General features: G+C 34.0%; 1 protein-coding gene across 8 annotated transcripts in view; it reads left to right on the forward strand.

The window, feature by feature from the left end:
• LOC130669381 (phosphatidylinositol 4-phosphate 5-kinase type-1 alpha) overlaps nt 1-17680 on the forward strand; it is a 350783-nt gene that overhangs the window by 273674 nt on the left and 59429 nt on the right. For 7 of the 8 annotated variants that reach the window (XR_008990168.1, XR_008990170.1, XR_008990171.1 and 4 more), the window contains 2 exons: nt 9925-10133; nt 14346-14482. The exons of the other annotated variant lie outside the window; for it this stretch is intronic. The gene's annotated coding sequence lies outside the window, so the exon portion shown is untranslated. Of the gene's footprint in view, nt 1-9924; nt 10134-14345; nt 14483-17680 lie in introns of those variants that run through there. 8 annotated transcript variants of the gene reach the window in all.

Consider the following 17680-nt stretch of genomic DNA (forward strand, 5'->3'; position numbering starts at 1 on the left):
TGGTCATTTTTCATTTCTGATCAGGCCTGAAGACTCGTGCCTGTTCATGTCTGATCAGGTCTGATCATTTTTTCCCGGGTTATTCAACGATGAAAAAAGCAGATAGTAATGATTTAACAGTTATTGTTCCGGTGACGATATCTTTTGAACGGATTATCTAATTGAGACGTTCTTGGTGGCAATCGAAAGCTTTTATCGAGCTCTAGAGCTGATTAGATTTTGGAATTGATTGATCCAACAGTTTTCACAATATCCAAAAAAAATGAAAAAAAAAATTTTTTTTTTTTCGTATTTCTTAAATATCTCAGAGTTTACTTGACTAAATGGTCTAAAAAGATATGAGAGGTTTACATCCATGAGATGGTTGGGTCGCATTCGACGCGACTTATAAAGTTCTAGAGCTGATTAGATTTTGAAGTCGATAGTTCAACTCGAATCTGAGTAATCAATGAAAAACTAAAAAAAAATGATTTTTTTTCGTAATTGGCCAATATTTTCGAGTTTACATGATCAAATGATCTGAAATTATCAGGAAAGTTGATGGCCAACAAGCTCTTTCGATTGCCGCCTCAACCATCCAATTCGGTTCATTAGTTAAAAAGTTACAAAGAGTTTACATACATACACACACACACACAGAAACACACACACACACACACACACACACACACACACACACACACACACACACACACACGCATACATACAGACATCACTCTGAAAATGTCAGAATAGCATCCTAGCACCTTCAAATGTCGACATATGATAAAAACCCGGTTTTTGAAAATCGGGGTGAAACCAATAACTTCCCGAATTTTTTGAAAATCGTCGATTTTCTCAGCGGGAAGTTAAAAAAGCGTTTTATAGCTTGACATCTCTGGTTTTGGCATTTTCATCAAAATTTTTTTAAGAGCTTCAGCTATTGCACAAACATGATAAATACCGTGAGACAAAAATGTTGAATACTATTATGGATTTGACAGGATATCGAATAAAGATATGGATTATAGTTTCTAGTTTTATTTATACTTTATTCTTAATTTTATCAAAAGCACATGTGTTTCTTTTACTCCTTTTGAGATAGAACTGACTCATTATATATATTTTATGTACAGTTCATTCACTGTCATAAGCAGAGGATAATGTAGGAACTAAACTATTCTCAACACTCCCATTTTAGTTTCTGACATTATACCAACAAAAATAATAATAAGAAAAATAATAATAAAAAAAATAATAAACAAAAAATAGAATTAATACCAATAACACAAAAATCTCTGGTCCCATAGAGTTACTTCTTTCAAAAAAAAACTTTAAGTTTTGGTGAAGAGCTATTAGTAATAATAAAAAAAAACTAATTGAGATCTCTCACTCCAATAATTTCCCTTGGGTATTCAAACCTTTTCCTGGCGAGTGGCTTGGTGAACATATCTGCCTCTTGAAGTTCCGTTGGTACATAGCTTAATGAAAATTCCTTGTTACTGAACTTGTCAAGGATGAACTTGTACTTGACATCTATATGTTTCGATCTTGACTCAAACTGACCGTTCTTGATCCATGAGATCGCACTTTGATTGTCAATGTTTAAAGTCGGTCCATCTACTTTATTTCCTAGTAACTGTACAATCAGTTTGTTCGCCCAGATAACATTCGTGACTGTATGGCATGCAGCCACAAATTCAGCCTCAGCAGTGGACAAGGTGACTGTCTTCTGTTGCTTTGATCCCCACATCACCGGAGAATCACCGATTTTCAGGATGTATCCTGTCACGGATTTTCTGCTCTGGGTATCTCCAGCAAAATCTGAGTCCGAGAAGCTAGTGATTTTCGCTGCTGGTTTCTTAGAGCTAAATTTGACTCCATAGTTTATTGTGCCTTTAAGATACTTCAGAATTCATTTCACTGCTTCCCAATGTGCCTTCTGAGGCTGTGAACAGTACCCACTCACAGCATTCACAGCAAAGGATATGTCCGGACGTGTGATTAGTGACAAGAACAACAAGCTGCCTACAGCCTCTCTGTATGATACACTGGGCAATAGATTTTGGTCATTCGATGTCTTCAGTTCACTCAGGTCCTGGTGATTATCTGCTGGTATGCTTACCGGATCAGCTGACTCCATCTTGAATCTGTTAAGCATTTTCTTGATGTACAGGCTCTGCTTTGCTGCAATCGATCCATCAATGGTTCTTTTCAACTCAATTCCTAGAAACATGCTCAGTGGAGACACTTCAATCTCAATCTCTTGTTTTAGATGTTCAAGAAATACGAGTACCTTCTCTTTGTTTTTCGACATGACCAGTCCATCATCTACGTACACCACCAAGATTAAACACTCACTGATGTCTCCATGTGACCTGAACACACATGGATCAGCCTCAGTCGGCTCCATGTTAAAACTCTTGAGACAGTCTACGAACTTACGGTTCCAACATCTTGGTGCCTGCTTTAACCCATACAAACTTCTGAGCAATTTGGAGACTCTTCCACTTCCATCATTAAACCGTTCTGGTTGCATCATATAGACCTCCTCCTGAAATTCCCCGTGTAGAAACGCTGTTCTTACATCAAACTGTTCAATGTGCATTTTGTTTGTTGCAGCAAGAGAAAGGCTGATTCTAATCGACTCATACTTCACGACTGGGCTAAACGTTTCTTTGTAATCAAAACCGGCTTTTTGTTGACAGCCTTTCACTACTAACCTTGCTTTGTACCTTTCCACGGTCCCATCTGACTTCTGTTTTACTTTGAAGACCCATCTGTTGCCTAAAACATTAGCCTTTTCAGGTCGTTCAACTAATAACCAGGTATTGTTCCGTTTTATAGCTTGTATCTCTTCCTCCATGGCGTCTTTCCATTCACTATAGTCTTCTCAGGCTTGGCAACGAAATTCATCATCATTTTTAACCTCTTCAAGTTTTACATTGATACACTGTACATGATACCATTTACTGCAGTCATCACATTGAACCCAGTCCAGTACTTTATCCTCAGGTTTTGTACAATTATCAGCTTGACACTCACCTTCCTCATCAAGCAGTTCACTGTCATCCAGTTGATCTAGTGGGTCAGCTTCCAAGATGTCTAAATCATCTTCATCCTCTCCTGTCGTGTCTGGGTTGATTCCTTCATCCTCTGCCACACCTGATTGATCAGGGGCTTCATTTGGGTCATCTTTATGTATACTGTAATATCCTGAACTTCCATACTTTACTTTTTCTCTGAAAATTACATCATAGTGTGTTTCGACTTTATTTTTAGCAGGGAACCAGATCCTATAGCCCTTGACAGTGTCACTGTAACCAACAAAGACTCCCTCTTCTGCTTTAGTGTCCTATTTCTTCCTTTTCTACTTAGGGATATGCACCATCACCTTCGCTCCATACACCCTTAGTTGATCGATGTCTGCACTCTTTCCAAACTAGAGTTCATGAAGGGTTTTGTCGCTAACTGAACTCGTTCCAGTACAATTTAAAACATAAGCAGCAGTATTAACAGCTTCAGCCCACAGTGAAGTAGGGAAATTGGAGCCAATTAACATGGCTCCGGCTGCTTCTACAACGGTCCTGATCTCTCTCTCGACACTTCCATTTTGTTCCGGTGTATATGGGACTGTTCTCTGGTGCTTAGTTCCTTCTGCAAACATCATCTCACGCATTTCACGATTCGTGAACTCCAGATCGTTGTCCGATCTTAATGTGCGTATTCTTCTGCCTGTTTCGTTTTTCACTCTAATTAAAAAATTTTTAAAACACTTTGGTACTTCGCTTTTTGCTTTGAGGAAATAGATATGACGGTAATGAGAAAAATCATCCTTGAACAGCAGGAAATAGCTAGCATTTCCTAGCGATCTGGTTTCCATAAACCCACAGACATCTGCATGTATAACAGCTGCAATTTCGGTCGCTCTGTTCATACTTGTTTTATGTGGTTTCCGATGCATTTTTGCCAGGACATATGATTCACACATCTCCCTTTCACCCGTTACTGAGATATTTCTCAAGTTCAGTATCTTCTTGACATGCGTAAAGTTCTGATGTGCCAGCCTCTCATGCCAGTTTTTTAGACTGAGTTTATTTATAGTTTCCCCAACGCATGCGAATTTCGATTTTGGAGCGACCACTTTGAAATTCATCAGATATAGCTGTCCCACTCTTTCTCCCACTGTAACAGTACGGCCATTTTTGTTTATCCTGCAGCTGATAGAGTCCGTTGCCATGGTGAAACCTTTGTCTCGTGTAGAACTTAAGGAGAATAGGTTATATTTGAGGTCAGGTAGATATAATACGTTATCTAAATGTTTATCAGCCCATGTTGTCCCATCAAACACGCGAATATTGATATAGCCTTTAGCAACAGCATAGATTATCTTTCTATTTCCCACTCTAATTGGTAATTTAGGATTAAGACTCACCAGCTCAGAGAACCACTCTTTTCTTCCGCTCATATGGCTGGTAGCACCTAAGTCAAGACACCATCTTTCCTTCATTGCTTGGGTTTCGGGCATTGACAACAACATTTCATCAATAAACGCACCACCACTCTTGTCTCGACTGAACATTTTATAAGTGTTCTCGTTCTGGCCCGACTCCTTTTTTTTCACGAAACAGTCTCGTTCCCAGTGTCCAGGCTTTCCGCAATAATTACAAATTCCTCTTCGAGGAGGATATCTACTACGTTTTTTGCCATCATCACGATGTCCCCCGTTAGCAGCAAGTGCCTCACCAAACTCAGTTGACTCGCGCATTCCCATTCTTGTTTCTTCCATAATAAGCCACGCGGTCAAATTAGCCAAAGTTCGGTCAGTCTGTGGCGTCGACTCCCAGGCCGTACAAAAATGACTAAAAGCAGTTGGCAAAGTAAGTAAAATTTTCATGCTAATCTGATTATCAGAAATATTCTCACCCATTGTCTTAAGTCGATGTGCCAAATCCTGAACCTTCGAAATGTGCGTAGTTATGTTGTCTGAGGGATCCATACCCATTGTGTACCATTGTTGGTTTAACATATGTACACTTGTCTCAGTTTTGTTTTCAAATACCTCGTGCAGTCGATCCCACATCTCTTTCGCAGATCCACATGTCATAATATGCAGCATTGGGCTCTCAGTCAAGCTGGTTGTAATCAGGTGTTGAGCATTAGCTTCTTTGCGCTCCCACTGGGATATTCTGGCTTGATATAACGCTTGTTGCTCCTGAGTTGGCCCTACGCCCGCAACTGCAACTGGTTCCATCGGTCTTTGATCTGTTCTGGTTATTACTTCAAATACTTCCTTCGCCATTAGAGCAATTCTGACTTGGAATTTCCAAAGTGCCCAATTTTCGGGTCCTCGTAGCTTAATTGTTTTCGTTTCTGAACTATCTTCCATTTTGGATGATTGTGCTTTGTTACACGTGTTTGACTAACCTCAAACTTAAAATCAGTTTTTTTTTAGTTTGTTGTATATTTATTCGATATCTTTTTATATATGTTTAACAATCCAACTGGGCCCATAAACTGTTGAATACTAATGTGGATTGGACAGGATATCGAATAAAGATATGGATTATAGTTTCTAGTTTTATTTATACTTTATTCTTAATTTTATCAAAAGCACATGTGTTTCTTTTACTCCTTTTGAGATAGAACTGACTCACTATGTATATTTTATGTACAGTTCATTCACTGTACTAAGCAGAGGATAATGTAGGAACTAAACTATTCTCAACAAAAAATTTTCTAAATTTTTTCTTTTCTTTGGGAGTTCTTTTCTATCAGCCTTCGAACGAAAAATGATCCTTTTGGGTTTGATCGTCAATATTTCAGGTACCAATGATCGCACAGTAAATTTGAGGGTAGTGTTAAAAACTTGAATAAATTGCTTTCAAGACCATTTCATCAATTTTTGAAAAAAACAAATTTTTTCATTTTTAACATCTATTAGAAGTAAGTACAAAAAAATGCTTTTTTTTTTATTTTTAGTAAATCAACCGCTACTCTGTAAATATCGATAAAAAGACTAATGTTAGCAGGTACTTTTTTAGCTCAATATACCCCCAATAATCCTGTAGATTTTTAAATGGATCTATCGAACCATTTTTCGGGGTCGGTTGATCAAAGTTTTGCTAAACAATTTAAAGAACAAGGTTACTTCCTTTAATTGTGTAATCATAATCAAGATGAAAAAATATTTTTTTTTCGACTTTTCTTAAATTTTTGCGTTGGTTACTCAGCAAATGCAAAGAAAAGACAATAGAAAAATCTATCGGTTGGCCCTGCGGTTCAGCCCCAGAACTTCCCGCTATTTTCGAGCTCGAGGAGCTCGAAAACACTGTCGTGGATATATTTTCGAGCTCTTCGAGCTCGAAAATACTTTTGTATGCCATTAATTTCGAAAAAAATCGTTTTTACCATTTCTTTCTCCCGCGATATCTCTCGTACCAATCAACCGATTGAGATGGTTGGGTCGCATTCGACGCGACTTATAAAGTTCTAGAGCTGATTAGATTTTGAAGTCGATAGTTCAACTCGAATCTGAGTAATCAATAAAAAACTAAAAAAAAATGATTTTTTTTCGTAATTGGCCAATATTTTCGAGTTTACATGATCAAATGATCTGAAATTATCAGGAAAGTTGATGGCCAACAAGCTCTTTCGATTGCCGCCTCAACCATCCAATTCGGTTCATTAGTTAAAAAGTTACAAAGAGTTTACATACATACACACACACACACACACACACACACACACACACACACACACACACACACACACACACACACATATACAGACACTCGGACATCATTCTGAAAATAGTCAGAATAGCTTCCTAGGACCTCAAAACGTCGACATCTGATGAAAACTCGATTTTCGAAAATCGGGGTGAAACCAATAACTTCCCGAATTTTTCGAAAATCGTTGATTTTCTTAGCGGGAAGTTGAAAATCTGTCTATCGGTTGACCCTGCGGGCGAGCCCTAAAACTTTCCGCTGTTCTCGAGCTCAAGGAGCTCGAAAACATTGTTGTGAATGCGTTTTCGAGCTCGTTGAGCTCGAAAATACTTTTGTATGCCATTGTTTTCGAAAAAAACCGTTTTTTAGCATTTCTTTCTCCCACGATATCTCGCGAACGAATTAACCGATTTGATGGTTGAGGTGTCGATCGACGCGTTTTAATAAATTCTAAAGCTGATCAGATTTTGGAATTGTTTAGTTCAGTTGTTTCAAAGATATCCCTGGCGGTTTTGAATCACCCTGGAAACAGCCTGGAACCACCCTGGGAGTGGAAACAGGGTGGATCCAGGGTGTTTCCAGGGTGGGTTTGTGCCATTTTATCACCGTGTATACACCGTGGAATCAGGGTGGGTACACCGTGTACCCATCCTGATTCCACGGTGTACCCATCCTGATACCACGGTGTACCCACCCTGACTCCACGGTGGTTACAGGGTGTACCCACCCTGATATCACGGTATATCCAACTTGGTTCCACGGTGTACCCACCCTGATTTCACGGTGTACCCACCCTGATTCCACGGTGGTTACAGGGTGTACCCATCCTGATCCCACGGTGGTTACAGGGTGTACCCATCCTGATACCACGGTGTACCCACCCTGATTCCACGGTGGTTACAGGGTGTACCCACCGTGTTACACAGTAGTTTCACGGTGTACCCGCGGTGGTTTCACGGTATATTTTTCGGGATTCCAAAATTCATTCATGGTGGTTATCAAGTGACTACACAGTGAATTTGAGGTAATTAAACGATCTATTTACGGTGACTTCAAAGTATATCTGTGCCGACGATATAAAAATTTTCTAAAAAACTGAATATCACAGAGCGATGCACGGATGTTCAAAAATAATTTTTTTATAGTTTTACTCTTTAAGGTATGACTGAATTTTTGTTTTTAACAGAATACTGGTTCGACTAAAAAGAATTAAATTATGAAAATTTCCTATTAAAAATTAAATCATATACATGTTTACCACAATGCAGCAGGGTATCCCGGAATTTTCCTTTAAATTTATGATTATTTTTGAAAATCTTGTGAACAAAATCTTATACTTGCACTGTAAAAAGTACTTTCAGAATTTTTAAAACACTGTATTTAAAGCTGTAAATGAATACATTTTTTCTTGATATTGCATTGCAAATTCCATCTAGTACTTAAAATACACCTTTCAGAATTCCTAATATACGCGTTGTATCCTCAAATATTTTTTTTTAAACTTTCAAATGTTTTTTTTTTTTCAATTTTCAAGTAGATGTATTAAAAAATCCAAAGCATATATTTTAAAATTCGAAAGCGTGTATGTCAAATTCTGTACATTTGTAATAAAATTAAAAACATAAATATACGTATTTATTGCGTTATCTACAATGTTTTGAAAATTCCAATTATTATTTTAGCAATGTATGGTTACATAGAAATCAAAAAGTATTAGGAATTTAATGTTATGAAATTTTTATTGATAAACTTAAAACTTTAATATTTTTGTAGTTGTCATCATTTTACAAACAACATTATACATTTTTTTTTATTTTGTTCTTAAAGAGTAATTATATTGCTTTTATTAAACATTTAAAACCTTACAATTTTTTAAATATTATCAAGTTGAATAACATTTAAGTATTTGAACCACAATTAATCATTATGCTTGTTTACATTCTACTATATTACCTTGAATACTTTAATATTTAACATTTTTTATCTACTATATAAAATAAATTGTTATTTACTAGCATTATGTTCAATCACATGAATTTAATTCAAAAAATTTACAAACAAACATTAATGAGCATTTACAAAATAACACATTAATAAAGACTGATGTACACAGCTTGCATTACTTAAATAAATTATATATTTCACACACACAGTTTTTGATTACTTAACGTGCACTATGTAATGTGCATTATAATTATTAATTCTATATTAAATGATACATATATACATATATACATAATAGTGTATTGTACAACTAGTGTTGCCACTTCGTTCGTGTGCTCTCGCGGGCAATCGACAACTTACCGCACTAGTTGTACATAAATTTTTTTGTTATTAATGCGATATAAGTACTATTTTAGTGCTCACTGTTTTGTTCCCCAAGTAGCTTTTTGCTGATTCAACTGTTGCCGCGATATTTTTTTGGGTTACGCGATAATCTGCATGTGAAAAGAAGTAAATTTGCGTGCGACAATTTTACTTGTCGCACTCAAAGTTACTTGTCGCACGCAGATAATCGTATAACGCACACAAATATCGTGGAAACAGTTGAATGGACAAACAGCTATTTGGCGAACAAAAGAGCGTGCGCTAAGATAGCACTTGTATAGCCTAAATTTAAAAAAAAAAAAAATTAATGGAACACTGTTTCATTAAATATGTAAAATATTTTTTTTTTTATTAGATATTCACGTTTTTTCCGCTAATTAAATTATGAATCTTTTAAATTTTCCCGGGTATTATAGCAAGCGCTCCAGTGCGCCGGGGCGGGAGATCCGAACACGCCATCTCTCTTTTTACACATTGATAAAAATATAGAGACTATATACATATATATAGATATAGACTATATATCTATATAGTCTCCATAGATAAAAATATCCAGAAAGTTCCAGACTAATTGTGACCGAGAGTTTCTTTGTACGATTTATATGTTAATTAAAGTTGTTATTAATAGTTCAATAATTTTATAAAAATAAAAAAAAAAACATTTATCGATACTGATTTACAACATTTTCACTGTAAGTAATTTAAACAATTCACTTATTTTTAAAATTTCATAAATATTTTAAGGACTTAATGAATAATTATTTTTGTTAAACAATTTTAAAGTTTTTAGTTACAAATTTATCTTATTGGCCGGATTAATTTTTTATTTAAAGATTATTTTTATTTTTATTAATTACAATTTTAATTTATTCTGTCCTTTTTTTAGGCTAGAATACAATTACAAAATCATGAGGGCTTATGCCATCATCGCCAATGCCAAGGGCAATTATTTTATCATCCCAACAAAATGTATACATAAGTGTGATTCAAAAAATAAACTGCAACGTATTGATGATGGCGATATTGACTCGGAGGATTTGTATGTCAGAAGCAGTACCTGCAATTTTGATGGCATAAAAATTATTGATACAGACGGTATATTTTATAAACATATTATCTATATTTTTAAGAGAATAAGACACATTTTGTTCCCGCCATATATATATATATGATAGAATTACTTAATGTTATTGAAATTGGTATCATTAAAAAGATTTTGACTTGAATTTGTGCCTTTTCATAGTTTAATCTCTTTTTAATTGCCAAGTATCGAGATAAATAGATTGATCTATATCATTCGAATTAAATTTAAATTTCTCGGGAAAAAAGACGATCGTATTTATTTTCTTTAAATAAATTAATACTTTAATTATTCTGTTACTGAATATGACTGAATGTCACTGAATATATAGCTAAATTATTTATATCGAGTTACTTATTCCAAAATGACAGAGTTTCATACTCTCTTTTGGTCTTAGGAAGCTTCTCAAAGCCAAAAAAGTGTGCATAGAAAAAAAAAGGATTCATTGACACAAAAAATCTTTACTCGCCGAAAAAAAATTTTTACTTATCCCAAGAAATGTTTGTATTTAATTGATAATGCATTAAATTTCTTGGTGTAAATGAAAATTTTTTGCGGCAAGAAATCCTTTTTTTCTGGCTCGTGATAATTATTAGAATATATACATTGTTTATGGTACTGAAGTTAGGTGACGTCTAATAATTTTTTGATTTTATTTTTTTACAATAAATTACTAAAAAATAATTTTTGAACAAATTACACCTGTAGTTTTATAGATTTTGTACAGGTGCATATTATTATTTTTTATTTTTTCTAATTGATTTATTAAAAAAAAAAAAAAATCGGAAAATTGTCAATTGTAAGTCTGTTAACTACGATCCTGAAGGTAGCAGACAATTAGTCATTTTCAGATGTTTTTTCCAACAAATCAATTACAAAAAAACAAAAACTAAAAATATGCATTTGTAGAAATTTAAAAAAACTACAGGTGCAGTTATTGAATTTTTAAATTTAATTTTAATTTTTTTAGGGGTATGTAGTTTGTAAAGTGATGAACAGGTTTTATTTTGTTTTAATTAAATAAATGCGTTGTTGCATATATGTGTATATGTATGGAATAATAAATGGTCAGTGGCGAAAGAGAAAATATTATATATAAGAGTAAACGGAAAATACATTTAAAAGTACTAAATATTTTGTGGGTAATATATGTGTGTAATAGTTGAATTTTGTACCAATGTAGTTTTTGTTTTTATTGTCTTTAAATTGTGTTTGATAACTAAAGTAATTATAATAATTTGAATTTGGAGGGAAATTAGAAAATAATGATTTTAAGAATCAAATTTTAATATTAAGGTTTTAATTTATAATGAATGAATGAGATAATTAATTTTAACAATTATTAGATGTAATTAAAATGGCGTCTAATAGTTCATTTTTTGGAAGCATCGTAATTTGAAAACGTAAGTCGAGGTAAAACGTCATCTATCCTCTTCTTTATGTTTTTAACTAAAGAAATTAATAGAATTTTTTTGGCCGCGTAAGTACAGTAAATAAAAACCTTCTTTTTTTAATTTTTATTTTTGTAGCGGGAAGTATAAAATTTAAAAATTATGAATCTGAATCGAGCTGATATGAGATCAAATTTAAATTATAAAAAAACGAATTAATTAAAAAGATAAAAATGAAAAAAATACGCAAACAGATTTTCAAATACTATTAAAACTTAATATTTATTTTTATTCGATTCATATTTTCAATGTTAATTTATTTTTATTTATGAATAATCTGGAATTATTAAGTCGCACAAAAGTTTGAGTTTAATATAAAAAACAATGTAATGATAACAATTAAATTTACCGCTTCCTATATTGGAAAATTAAACAATAAAATTTATGATACATCGTAATCGATTATATGGATTTGCCCATATTTATTTTTATTACTCTATTATATTAATTATTTCAGAAACTTTAAAACAATTAAAACTAAAACATGAAAATTTATGTGCATAATTAATTATTATCATGTTGTTTATCTATTAGGCGTTAAATCTGTTAGTAGATAATTACTTTGGTCATAAAAATATATCGCGTCACTAATAGCAAAATGACATTTTTTTATCCGCCCTTTTGGCTTTAGAATACGCTAATTTTCTATCGTTTCTTTTTCCCGCCATGTCTCTCAGATAAATGACCCGATTTTTATGATCAAGGTGGCAATCGACGCGTTGTAATAAATTCTGAAGCTGATCAAATTTTGGATTTATTTAGTTCAGTTGTTTCACAGATATTCGTAAAAAACTGTTTTTTACTATTTCTTTCTCCCGCGTTAACTCTCGAACGAATTATCCGATTGAGATGACTAAGGTGGCAATCGACGCGTTTTATTGAGATCTAGCGCTAATTAGATTTTGAAGTCGATCGATCGAGTCGTTTCTGAGAAATCCCTAAAAAACTAAAAAAAAAATTTTTTTTTTTTTTCGTAATCCGCCAATATTATCGAGTCTACTTGATCAAATAATCTGAAACTTTCAGAAAAGTTGATGGCCAACAAGCTCTTTCGATTGCCGCCTTAACCATCCAAATCGGTTCATTAGTTAAAAAGTTATAGACCGGTCACACACACACACACACACATACATACATACATACATACAAACATACATACATACATACAGACACTCGGACATCATTCTGAAAATAGTCAGAATAGCTTCCTAGGACCTCAAAACGTCGACACCTGATGAAATTTCGATTTTCGCAAATCGGGGTGAAAACAATAACTTCCCAAATTTTCGAAAATCGTCGATTTTCTTAGCGGGAAGTTAAAAAATCTGGGAATCGGTTGACCCGGCGGGCCAGCCTAAAAACTTTCCGCTGTCTCGGAGCTCAACAAGCTCTAAAACACCAATGCCAATATATTTTTGAAAAAAATTACAGTAAAACTATTGATGGTATCTTCTATTTTTTTTCAATTTTTTGACTAAAATCCAAATTTTTTTGAGGATTACCACTTCCAATTAATTTCTTCATTTCAATTTGTCAAACATTGAAGTCGTCTATAAATCCTTAAAAATTTCCAGAGTGATATTTTGTAAAATAAGCCCAACTGGGCAAAAATTTTTTTTTCAATTGAAAAAAAAAATAGAAAAAAAAGTCCGCCCACTCTGGAATTGGCGGGAAAAATCGCAGAGTAAATTGAACTTTTTTTTGAGGAAATAAAAAATAAAATAAAAAATGGCGAACTTTAAAAAAATTATGGTTTTTCTCAAGAAAGCCGAAAATTTTATAAAGTCTAATATTTTTTAATTTTTTTGTATTTTTTTCTGAAAAATACATTTGAAGAGAAAAATTTTGAAAAAAAAAAACGTCCCAATTAGTCAATTTTTGCAGAAGTTATAGCTATTTGGAAAAATAAAAGCCTTATTTTTAAAAAACCCATAACTTTTTTTGGGTTGAGTAAAAAAATTTGTTAATTTTCTGTAAAATGATTTTAATAGGGTAGAAAAAGAAAAAAAAAATTTTCAGGCAAATCTAGAGGGGTCGGGGTCAAAAGTGGTCGATTTGGCGTGAAATGCACCATATATTACCTCTCACCTGAGTTAAAACTTATTTTAATCCATATTTTGGTCATTGACATTGCTTTATGCCTGAATACACTTATTTTATTGAAGATAATCATGAATAAAAATCAAAAAATGTCTTGTTTATTAATTTTTTTGGATTATTGTAAAATTCTAAACTTGAACATAAAACTTAACTTGTGTGTGCTTGAAAAGTTCATAGAAAGCGATTGCACTCGAAGGGCCTCGAAAATGCATTCATAATATTTTCGAGGACCCGAGCTCGGAAACAGCGGGATGTCTTTGGGCTGGCCAACCAATGTCCTTATTTTTTTTGTTTATACACGGAAAAAAAGGATTACTAAACTTAAAAATTGTTTATTGGCCGCAAGGAAATTTTTATTTACCCTAAGAAATTTTTTGTATTATAAATTGAAATCAAAAATTTTAGTTTTCAAATAAACTTTTGGTTTTAATTTCATAATGCAGAATTTTTCTTCTGCTAAGAAATTATTTTTTTTCTGTGTCAATTAAAATAAAATTTCATTAAAACATATGTATGCAAAGATGTAGAAAAATTAAACTTATGCATTTTAATTAATATTAGATTATTTTTTTTTTAATGGAAAAATTTTCGATTGATGAATAATTTTATTCATTGAAAATTAACTCGATTAAGTTGACAAAAATATAAACTGATGATGATTTTTTTTTTTTTTAGAAAACCTGAGACGGAGTATCACATCATGCTTGCCAAACCAAACAAATAAGAATCTAATTAATATTTTTATACTTCACCAATATAAAATCTTATGTAATAATACCATGTGTGAAAGCAATAAAAAAATTTGACAGATAAATTTATATTCGAAAAATTTTCTATTCATTTACGGTCGACTACCCGTCATAAGGCTATCCGTAATGAGCCTATTTTCTTCAATCAGTTGTAGAACCACCGTAGGTACACCGGAGTATCACGTTGGGTACATCGTAGAATAACCATGTAACCACCGTGGAATCACAGTGGATACACCGTGGGTACAATTTGATATCAGGGTGGGTCCACCGTGGTATCAGGATGGGTACACCGTGTAACCACCGTGGAATCAGGGTGGGTAAACCGTGGTATCAGGATGGGTACACCCTGTAACCACCGTGGAATCAGGGTAGGTAAACCGTGGTATCAGGATGGGTACACCCTGTAACCACCGTGGAATCAGGGTGGGTACACCGTGGTATCAGGATGGGCACATCCTGTAACCACCGTGGAATCAGGGTGGGTACACCGTGGGATCAGGATGGGTACACCCTGTAACCTCTGTAGTATCAGGATAGGTACCCCCTGTAACCACCGTGGAATCAGGGTGGGTACACCGTGGGATCAGGATAGGAACACCCTGTAACCACCGTGAGATCAGGATGGGTACACCCTGTAACCACCGTGGAATCAGGGTGGGTACACCATGGGATCAGGATGAGTACACCCTGTAACCACCGTGGAATCACTGTGTATACAGGGTGGTAAAATGGCACAAACCCACCCTGGAAACACCCTGGATCCACCGTGATTCCAGGGTGGTTTCAGGGTGTTTCCAGGATGATTCAAAACCGCCAGGGAATTTATACTCCGTTTTACATGTCATGTTTTTAGAGACACCCGAGGACGTGTGATTGTCAGAATGGCCGTGTCGGATATAAAATTGTAACTGGGTTTTCCCAGAGGCTTTGGAAAGTCCCAACTACATTTTAGTTTATATTTTTCTTAAACAACGATACTTAACAATAATATTTTACAACTTAATCGGATTGGGAAATTTTTTAAGCTTGTTGTAAAATATTTTTATGACGGTAGGCTTAGACTTGGAGTGGCATCTGCTCACCAAACGTAGCCACGGTCAGAGGATAGTAAAATAATTGCAATATAGAATAAGGCAGTTCGTTTGGGTCTTTCAGGTAAAGACAGAGAGTTTTTTTTAGAGTAAGAGTTCAGAGGGCAAACGCACTTCTGTTTGAGCTTGAGTCGACAGCACCTGGTATCCTGCTGACCGTGTATTCGTTCTCAAGTCTAATTTTACTGTCGTGTATATTTTGTTAACTCTACGATTGAGTTGTATATTAAATTAGTGAATACTGTTGTACTACTTGTGCATTATAATCCATATAGTTATTTGAGTGTAGTTATTGTAATATTTAGCCTTTAGTGAATACTTAATATTGTGTAACGATAATCTTAAATTATAACATATTGTAGTACTTTAATTATTTGTAATACTTTAATCATTTGTGAAATCTCCTCGAGAGTAATTTTTGTGCGTGACGATAATTATTTTGTTGTTTATCTGATATTTTATTGTTTAAATAAAAATGTCTCCAAATAATGGTGATAATAACGACGGTACCAAGAGTACCCCTCAACTACCTGCTGACCCTCCGACATATATATATATATATATATTAAATAATATGACAATTTTTTAATATCAAAGTTATTAAATTTTTAGTCTGTCAACTATCAATCAAACTTAAATTCCCAATACTTAAAAAATGTTCAAAGGTTTCGGCAGCAATTTAAAAGTATAAACTATCAATTAGATTATTTGAGTTAAGTGATGCCATAAACTTTTCTTAATTATAAGTGTAGATCAGACTAGAGGATCAGACTACAATCCATCGATAACCAAAGTTAAGCAGCATCGGCATGGGACATTTATTGGACGGGTGACCTCGTAGAAAAATAGAAGTCAACGGATAATAATTTTTTTTTTATTATATAATTTTAACCGACATTTATATTGATAAAGACAATAAATCCTAATTAAATTACTTAGTTAATAATTTACAGATATTCTAAATGGGATTCTAAAAATGACTATATTCGTTCTTGCATGATCATATATGAACATATCTGTTCATATATAAACAGATCAAGTTATGTATGATCAGACCTGGCCAATTTTTGGATCTGATCATATATAGACAATTATGCATGATCATATATGATTAGACAAAAATCTTTTTATCGGGTAGTATTAAATGAAAAAGCATATCTGTTGCCACAAAATTGTTATAAATAAATTCGGATATATTTTATTTAATTTATTGAAATAACTATTCTCGGTCGATTAATGATGGTGAGTCGAGCGACCGCTCATTAAGGTATTGAATCAATCTATATTAGAACCTGACTCTGCAGCTGTGTAGTCCAGCCTTGATAAGGAGATTTCCGGACTCATCCTTGAGATTTCTTTTATTCTCTGCTTTGTTTGCCTTGCACACGATACTGAGAGATCGTGCAATTTTACTCTCAGTGGCGCCCTAAAAACTTTTGAGTTCAAAAGGTGTCCAAATTGTGACCTCGTAAGCCTCGTCGTCAAGACCACGGAAGTCGAGGGGTGGCCGGTGATAATACGAATGTCCTGCATAGAGATGTCCTGCATAGAAATATTCTGCATAGAATAATTTTGACATCGAAATATCTTGTAATATAATTGTCCTTAAGTATAGTTATGCCGACTAGGAAATTTGCTACGGAAAGATATCCGAGCATAGAGATTTCTGTTGGTACGCTTGTAACCATGGACGGTATGAATCACTGGTCCTAACTGTATAATTAGTTAAGTTGTCACGATATTTAAATATCGCGACAGTCTCGCATTGGATCGGTTGGCAACAGAGGGCAGCACACGCTGCTCACACGTCTCATATCTAATACTGTTATGATTATTGTTGCTAAGATGCAGTGTTCGGCAAAAAAAATTAATAATAATTAAAATAATTAAATAATTAATAATAATTAATGATGTAATTATTACTAATTTTTCAATAAATTGATAATAATTCCACACAAAAAAATCTGTCTATCGGTTGACCCTGCGGGCCAGCCCCAAAACTTCCCGCTGTTTTCGAGCTCCTTGAGCTCGAAAACATTGTTGCGAGTACATTTTCGAGCTCTTCGAGCTCGAACATACTATTGTATCCCATTCTTTTCGAATAAAACGGTTTTTAGCATTTCTTTCTCCCACGATATCTCACGAACGAATCGACCGATTTCGATGG

The sequence above is a fragment of the Microplitis mediator genome, chromosome 6 (assembly GCF_029852145.1).
Source record: "Microplitis mediator isolate UGA2020A chromosome 6, iyMicMedi2.1, whole genome shotgun sequence".
In the NCBI taxonomy this organism is placed as follows: Eukaryota; Metazoa; Arthropoda; class Insecta; order Hymenoptera; family Braconidae; genus Microplitis; species Microplitis mediator.